This window comes from Solanum pennellii, chromosome 10 (assembly GCF_001406875.1).
Source record: "Solanum pennellii chromosome 10, SPENNV200".
In the NCBI taxonomy this organism is placed as follows: domain Eukaryota; kingdom Viridiplantae; phylum Streptophyta; class Magnoliopsida; order Solanales; family Solanaceae; genus Solanum; species Solanum pennellii.
Window position 1 is genome coordinate 53,181,454 of NC_028646.1, and position 9,356 is coordinate 53,190,809.

Here is a 9,356-nt window from a genome sequence, read left to right on the forward strand (position 1 = left end):
CTTTTCATGATTAATTTTTACTCTTTTCTCCATTCATTCTTCTTTATTTACGAATTCTTTATTAATTCAAATTGACTTCTTTTCATGATTAATTATTAGTGTTTTTTTTACTTTCTCTTTCACTAATTATTAATCTTTTGATATGTTGCATGTTTATTTTTATCAATTAATGAGTACTAAATTATGAACGTCAAATAAATATTATTAAGAATATGTTTAAATAATATTTTTTAAAAATGTAAGTTTTAAAAATGATGAATATATTACTAGAGTTTTTTTAAAAGAATTAAAGATTCTTTCTATCTTCAACAACGTTTTTGCTAATAATTAAGATGACTAGGCTTAAATTACATTTTTTTTTCGTTCCCTACTATGTATCTCCAATAACACATAAAGTTAACATAATATATTATGTTAATACTATTATATGGTTTATTGAAGCTCAAATTTTAATATGAAAAATCTTTTTTTGCACAAAGTTTCAGCTAATAAGACATCTAATTCCCAAAAGAAAAAATTTTTTGAATTAATTAGTTATCTCTTATCTCAGATATCTAAAAGAAAATATCACTAACATGCCTATTTGATCAATTTGTATATAAAAATAAAACAATAATCAGTAATATGAATTGTGACCCAAAATTAAAAGCAATCGATCCTTTTATATTACTTGTATTGTGGCACCCACTACCTCCAAATCCTAGATCCGCCCCTGCATAAATCATTCCTTATTAACATAAGATGTTCTAGCCTTTCATCATGTTCAAGCTTTTAGACAAAAAAACACTAGCCAAATTGGACTCACCACGCCATTTTTGGACACATCACCTCATCTAAAGCATCATTCAAATAACCTTATCTAACATAAAGTCCTTCAAAACAAGGTCAAGGTCATGGGTCATCAATATAGGAATTGTAACCACCAAGCACTGCTTCATCACAAGAAGTCATAGACCCAAAACAATAAATAAGAAGAAAAAAAAATATTCACATTTAGATAGAAAGAAGTGGGGTGTGCACAAAACCGAACTGACTTATAAATCAAACTGATAAAAGTATTATAGGGTATTGGCTTAATGGTTTTATTAAAAAATTATTCGGTTATCGGTTCGCTATCTATTTTTATTATTGGGTTATTGGGTAAATCGATAACCTATTAAGATTCGTAATTTTCTACTTTTACTTGTATATAAATATTATATATTAATTTAATCGTCTTACGAGTTACTATGTTTTTCCTTTAACCTTTAATTTACACTTCACAATGACTTCGAGTTCACAATTTCATATTATACAAACGCTAAAATCTAACCTTATTCTTCTTAATTTCTCTTTGTGTTCCACTAATAAAGATATATTATTGTGTTTTGACATCAAATTTATTAGAAAAGTCATATATCTGTTTTACAAGTATTTTCTTATTGGTTAAACCGAATACCGATCCGTTACAGACCAAAACCGATAAATCGAAAATCAATAAAAAATATCTTATTGGTTTAACATATCTAAAAATCAAAAACTAATAAACCGAACCAATAATACATAGAACCGAACCGACCAATGTACACCCCTAGAAAGAGGTACACTCTAAATTCCAAACTAATTCAATACGCCTTACTCTTTCCAGCAACAATACCATTTTGATAATGCTCAATTACCCATCTTATGAATCAACGAGTAAGTGGTCTCTAACAACATAATAACCAAATTATGAGGTTGGAGTCGTACAAGAAACAATATTCGATGATTTAGAAGATAAAGAATTATAAAAATCCAAATGAAACTTACACAATTATAAGATGATTTTAGTAACAATAATGGACAATGAAAAAGTTCTTTTAAAAAAGGAATCAAAGGGAATTGGGTAATGGGGAGCTCACTATAAATCACAATATCCATTGCACCTTAACATCACAAAAACTCATTCATGGGTAAAATCATATATGTCATTGAAACTCAATTATCCACCTACTTCATTCATACCTAGACAAATATTTCTAAAGTAGTTTTATCATACCTAGCCAAGTAGAAACACCATCAATCAAATTATATGCATTGCATGGATTCACTATTTCTATCTATAATCTGATATATGAGTTGTTAAACCTCAAATTATATAGGAGAACATGTAAAGAATGAAATTGATTAAATAATCAAATACCCTTTTCATAAGTGAGAAACATTCGATCAATTACAATTAAAATGTCAATCAACATAAACAAACAAAAAAAATCTTCTGATAAAATTACACCTACAATGCAAGCAATACTAAAAAATGAAATGACGAAAGAGTGAAAATTATTACAATAATAGAGTATTGAATCTTCAATCAAAAAGGTGAATTGTGAGTAAACTTGTTATCCAAGATAAAAACCGAAAGCTTTGAATCTACAATTCTGGATGGAATCAATATTGATATGCACATTGGTTGTTTCATTGGTGTAAAATAGGATTTTTGTATCAACATAGTGAATTTTCAGTTCTTCCCAAACGCATGAAAGTTGCTCTTCACATTCGTGACATTTATTACACGATCACTGTAGTTCATAAGTCTGTATCTTGCGATCATGACCATACCATGCCATCATGATACGTGGGTTTTAGGTTGACCGAGATCATGGTTAAAAATATAGTTTTTGTCTTCTGTTTTACTCGATTTAATCCCTTTATTTCTTCAATTATCTTCTAAAGTAACTCTTCACTCCATTTTTCTGCAAAACTGATGAAATCCACATCAAATGCACCTATTTTCACTTTAATAAGCCCAAAACATAAGCCTAAAACAAGATATGTTGATAAAAATATTCACTTATCAATGTTTATGAAATTACCAAGTAGTACATGGAGAAGACTAAGAGGTGGAATAATAAGCACACCATCAATCACACTTTCGTGTTGGGCCAACATATACTATTATTTAATTCTAGACAAAAGTTATTCCTTGGAAACTAAAGTCCAAGCGGAGTGGGCTATTTGAAGTGGTATGGATGGTGCAACGTGGTGTTGTAGAGATAAGGAATAAGATAAAGCAATCCANGATCCACATTTTTTGTATATGGACAACAGGTTAAGTAGTATTTCATAAACAATGCAGATCAAGAAAGAGAAGCACTCAAGTTGAATTATGAATGATCCACAAGTTACTTCAAGCCGCAATATTAAAGTAGGCACTACACAGGTGGCAACTCGTTACCTTGTTAATACATAATTTTTTTGTTTTTATTTTCTTAATTTTTGTTTTGAGGCTTCAATTTAATGTTGAGCTGATTATAATAGTTATGAGCTGTTTATATGCTATAACACCACGGAAATTGAAAGTTGAGTTGGAAAAAGTGGCAAAAAGTGTTGGGGTGTAGTTTCTATGAATCCTATCTACGGTTCATAGAAATATCTACATGTCGTAGGATGATCTCGTGGAACATGAGTTGGGTTTCATGAAAATTTCAAGTATGAGGATAATCTACGAGTGGACATGATGAACCATAAGAACCTCTATAGGTCGTAGGAAGTGCCCATGGCAAAGGTCCCCAAACTTTGTGAAATTATGAACTTTGTATCTACGGATTGACCTATGGGTCGTTGTAAAGATTACAGATTATATAACGTCTTTCATGGGAGTTAACTTAGAAGATTTTTGGGTGCATAGGTTATATTGTTTGTTCTAGGAGCCAAAGGATGTTTACCTTACAGTACGTAGGTCCCATACAAATTGATCAGGATTGTCAAGTTTTAGTACTTGTTCTACAACTGAACCAAGATGATCCATAGAAGTTCCTACATATCATAGGTGGAGCCTTATAATCCTTATATTAGTTTTTCATTAAGGCTTTTTTTTAAAATCTTTTTATACCCATTTAACCCCTAAACTATGTCATTTTAACCTATAACCACCCCTACAACTTATTTTACCCTTGCAAATCTACCCATTCCATCCAATTTATTCAAACTCACAAATTCTCTCAATGATTTTCTTCTCCAATTCTCTCTCAAGCTTCTGAGGTGAAAACAAGGTTTCAAGGTCTCTCCATTGGATTGAAAAAGAATCTCAATTGTCCTATTTGATCTTTACCCAAAATCTATGGTTGCATTCTATTCTCCATGGATTCAAGTTATTGTGATTCAATTGTTAAATTTCAATCTTATTATGTATGATTTAACTCAATTCCATGATTTTCAATCGATTTCATATGGACCCATGCCAATGTCAATTTTATTAATATTAACTATGATTATGAACTTTGAATTATAATTATTCATCATTGCATGTTTTATGAAAGTAATGATTTATGAATGACTGGTGCTTTTAGAATAAACTGTCAACGATTTGTAAAATATTTTCTCACATTTGAATCGAATCATAACTTAGATGCTTAGGAAGGTAAGTGTCTTAATATGAATTCATTGTCTGAAAGAAACTACTCTAAGTAAGAAACTTATGACTGGATTGGTAGTTTAATGTTATTGTCTTTCCTAGCATTTTCATATGATTATGTCTTTCACGTTGGAATTTTTTTAGCATTGAAAGAAATTTTGAATGGAGACTTATAGTTAGAAAGGTTTGGTCTTTAATAACGATTCTCTTGTGTCAAACTACGTGGCCCTCTAGGATTTTCTGAAATAAGTTAGCTAGTGGGATCCACATTAGAAATACCTTGGCAAGTAGAATCTCTTTTTTTTGGTGTGAGTAATACATCGAATTACATGTTATAGATTACCTGGTCTTATTGCTAATTAACATTGAATATCCCATAAATGAACTATGTTTTATTCGAAAATCTTTTCAAAGTTTTTATTGCTTTCAATATGCATTGACCATGTTTGTGAATTATGATTTCCCTTTAAAGCCTTTTGCGATGTTTTATTTGGTCATAATCATGTTTAAGTTCATTGTATTATCATGCGCACCTTTTTAGGGGAAACCCATTGATAGCCCCTTAAACATAGCACAAAATTTTACTTAGACACCTCAACTAGGCGATATTTTTTATTACAAATAAAAAGAAAATTCTCCCATCAAATATGAATACTAGATTGGGGTTTTACAAAGCCCCTTATCGGATTTGAACCGATGACTTACGCCTTACCATGGCGTTACTCTACCACTGAGTTAAAAGGGCCTTTTTTATTTAATTCCGGAATTATTCACTATGTGGATAAAATATCTATATGTACTTATATTATAAACATAAGTATATATGCATTAANTGTGTGTTACACGAATTTAATGCGCGTGAAACACTTTTTTTTTTGTTGAAAAATATTTTTGCTCTCTTCTTCTTCCTCATTTTCTCTTCTGGTAGCTTCTCTACCTTCCATCAACCCAAAATACCACACAATTTTTCAAAAAAGTTCTACAAAACTTTGTTGGTTATAGTAGAATCCATTTTCTTCAACAAAAGAGTCAATTTCTTTAGCAACCTCACCAAAAAAATTAAGATCATCGTCATTCTCTAAGAATTTGTGACTTTTTTTCTTTTTAAAATCAAATCACAAAAAGTTTAAGCTTTTCTACATTAATTTTGTCTGCTACTACAACTAAGAATCTTCTGCTCCCAATGAATATGAGACGTTCTCTTGATTTTCAGTTTTCTTACTGAAAATCATCCTAAACTTTTGTGTTTGTAACAACGAAAATTGGAGGACAATGTTGTTATACCGTCTGCATCTTGAATGTTTAAATAATTTAATCCCCAACATTTTCCCATCGCATGCATTACTAAATTCCCAAATTTTCCTCCATCTGCATCTTCACCATTTATATAATATTGTTATTTTTGTTTCTAGATGAAATTTTGATTTTTTAAAACATTTTTTTTTACAAAAAAGAGGAAAGAATAATTGTAACACAAGCAATCACAATTTTGTACAACACAAGAAAAATACGTGAATTTGAATGGATTGGAAGAAGGACAAAGAGAAAGAACATGACAAGATGCATAGAAGAAGAAGAAGCTGAAGATGTGGGGGCTGAGGACTAGGGTTATATAATTTGAAGAAAAAAAGAAAGTAAAAGTGATTTTTTTTAAAAAAAAAAATACACTTCCACATGTCACATGTTCATTCATTTATTTATCCACGTAGGAGGCATTTGGATACACACACTTAATCTAGTTCTAATAATATAAAAAAAAAAGTGTCAAGATGACACATAAAAATCCTACCTGAGGTGTCTAAAATGAACATCATCTAACTGAAGTGTTTAGGTGAAAATTGCTGCCAAATTTAGGGGGCCACCGATGGATTTGGACACCATTTTATGCAGTTCCCTATACTTAGTACATCCAAATTACAGATGTACACTATTACTTCATTGTTTCATAATATAGGGTTTGACTTCCTCCCTAAGGGCATGGCTTGATTGAATTTGTTCAACGATTGACTATTTGTATTTGTGAGTCCTCACAGTTTGAGGGCAAGGGTGGACTGCTTTAATGTTTTTGATGTCTTTAGAGTTTCCCGATTTTGTTTGTGACTTAGGGATTTGTTCTTATAACATATGTGAATAAGTCTTATGTCAGACTAAGTACTAATCACATATTCTCTAGTACTTTGTTGGTATCTTTTATGTCAACTTATGAGTTGACACTTATATGGCTTATATTTTCACTTATTATATTTGATTACGTCATGGTTATGTCAAATGACTTTTTAAGATATCTAGGGGTCTTATTCTCCATGTCATATCTAGGATATATTATTTATCGTGATATATAAAAAATTAAATAATAAGAAATAGAAAAAAAAGTCGTGCCACAACAAACACTAAGGCATTAGGATAGAGGCACCCACTTTTCTAATAATGTTCAATATTTGATGTGCATGAAAGAAGCTCGTAGGGTATAACATTCAATGAGAGANTAATATAGGGTTTGACTTCCTCCCTAAGGGCATGGCTTGATTGAATTTGTTCAACGATTGACTATTTGTATTTGTGAGTCCTCACAGTTTGAGGGCAAGGGTGGACTGCTTTAATGTTTTTGATGTCTTTAGAGTTTCCCGATTTTGTTTGTGACTTAGGGATTTGTTCTTATAACATATGTGAATAAGTCTTATGTCAGACTAAGTACTAATCACATATTCTCTAGTACTTTGTTGGTATCTTTTATGTCAACTTATGAGTTGACACTTATATGGCTTATATTTTCACTTATTATATTTGATTACGTCATGCTTATGTCAAATGACTTTTTAAGATATCTAGGGGTCTTATTCTCCATGTCATATCTAGGATATATTATTTATCGTGATATATAAAAAATTAAATAATAAGAAATAGAAAAAAAAGTCGTGCCACAACAAACACTAAGGCATTAGGATAGAGGCACCCACTTTTCTAATAATGTTCAATATTTGATGTGCATGAAAGAAGCTCGTAGGGTATAACATTCAATGAGAGACGGGGGGTATGCAAAGTTAGTGAAAAATCACATCAATGGCAGCACTGTTAGCGCCCCATTCTAGGAGCCAAATTTCTGAGCGCCTGACGTGGCGCACTATAGTCATGTCGTGTCAAGGGGTTCCCAAGATAGGCACATTGCTGGGAGGCCGTGACAGGCCATAAAGTTTTGTGTGCTCTAGAAAGCACGTTAAACCACTATTCGGCCAAATAGAAAGATCTTAACGAGAAGGAGGTCCCACCAACTAAAAACTAAATATTTTTGGCCCCAAAACTTTAAAACCCTATTTCCCTAAAAAAAACCTACCACACAAATATCCAAAACAGCTGCAGCAAACCCCTCTCTTCTCTACAAAATAGTTTGTTTTCTTCTACATCATTGTCTTCCCCAAAATCTCAACCCCACACCGCAATAAACTTTGCCCCCCTAACTTTCCTACACAAAACAGCAACCCATATTTTCTATTTTTCTTCTTCCTCACAAACTTTCTCCATTCTATGTTCTTTATCTAGTCATAATGGAACAAAACGGTAAACAAGTAGAAGGTGGAGTTGGTAGCAAAAGGTCCCATTTTGGTGTTTTTTAAGAAAATGGGCAACAAAGTGTTTTGTAAAATTGTCTCTAAATGGTTTATTAAGAATTATAGGGCTTTAAATAGACAACTTGATTACTTAATCAGCAGAAAATCTGCATAACAAAAGTTAAAACGACTTAATTGTTTCAACAATTAAAACAATCTAGCAACTATTTAAAATTCAAGATCATGTTTAAACTAGGTAACCTATAGTTTTAAATAATTATTGTAGTAACTAAAAGCAAACTCAACACACCTCTTTTAATTTAGATATTTCAATTTTAAAAAGTTGTTCCTCTTCGATTTCAGTTTAAACATTCTATGCTTGAAGATATTGATATTAAACTTTCACACTTTTGTAACATGACCGGCTTGTAGGATTTTTCCACATATTGCATTTGGTCTCCACCAATAGATATTTTCCAAGTGCTTTTTTCTTTTGCAGTATTTGCAAAAAGGATAATTATCTTTCTTTTTATTTTGTGCATAAAAGGCAATCTCATTAACATTATCTTATATGAAACTAGATAACTTATAATTTTAAAATTTAAAATCATGTTAAAACTAGGTAACATATATTTTTAAAAAATGACTATAGTTACTAAGATCAAACTCAATACACCTCCTTTGCTTTAGATATAGAAATTTTAAAAAGTTGCTCCTCTTCGATTTCTGCTTTTAAATTTTGTGCTTGAAGATTGTTATTAAACTTGCACACTTTTGTAACATGACCGGCTTGTTTGAATTTTCCATGTATTGCATCCGGTCTCCACCAACAAATATTTTCCAAGTCCGTTTTTCTTTTGTTGTATTTGCAAAGAGGGTAATTTTTTTTATTTTGTGCGTAAAAGGCACCCTTATTAACATTATCTTATATGAAGGCGTCACAAACCAGACCATGATGATTGACAGTCACACTAACTCTCTGGTAAGAGAACCACTACTACAATCCAAACCGAGAAACTAAACCAAAAACTAAGACATTTAATGTCAGAAGCAAGTTAAATATTAAGGAAATAAATAGAGTTTCCGTAAACTCCAACACAAGTCTATCAACTAAAAAAATGCGAAAGAATTAACCTAGAACCTGAAAATCAATTAACCAAAAAATCTAAAGTTCAACAAGTCTAAACAAGAAGGGATGTGACTCCAATCTAATCAACTAACTAAAAAAAATGTGTAAGCCCGAAAATGGTGGACATACACAAAAGAGAATTCCGTGGAATCCCGAAAGAATTGGTTTACCCGTGAATTCGAAGCGAAGATCAGTGATCTTCTAAGCGAGGTCAGTCAATAGCCGTTATATGATGCCTTATACTCAACCAAAAGTAAGAGTAAGTGCAAGATCAGTACACAACCACAGTGTACTGATAGGATCACACGTC

At 31.4% G+C, this 9,356-nt stretch overlaps 1 non-coding gene across 1 annotated transcript; it reads right to left on the reverse strand.

Moving 5' to 3' along the window:
• Nucleotides 1–5,045: 5,045 nt before the first annotated feature.
• Nucleotides 5,046–5,117, reverse strand: TRNAT-GGU. The gene has a single exon. It is a non-coding gene; the product is annotated as a tRNA-Thr (tRNA).
• Between the last annotated feature and the right edge of the window lie 4,239 nt (nucleotides 5,118–9,356).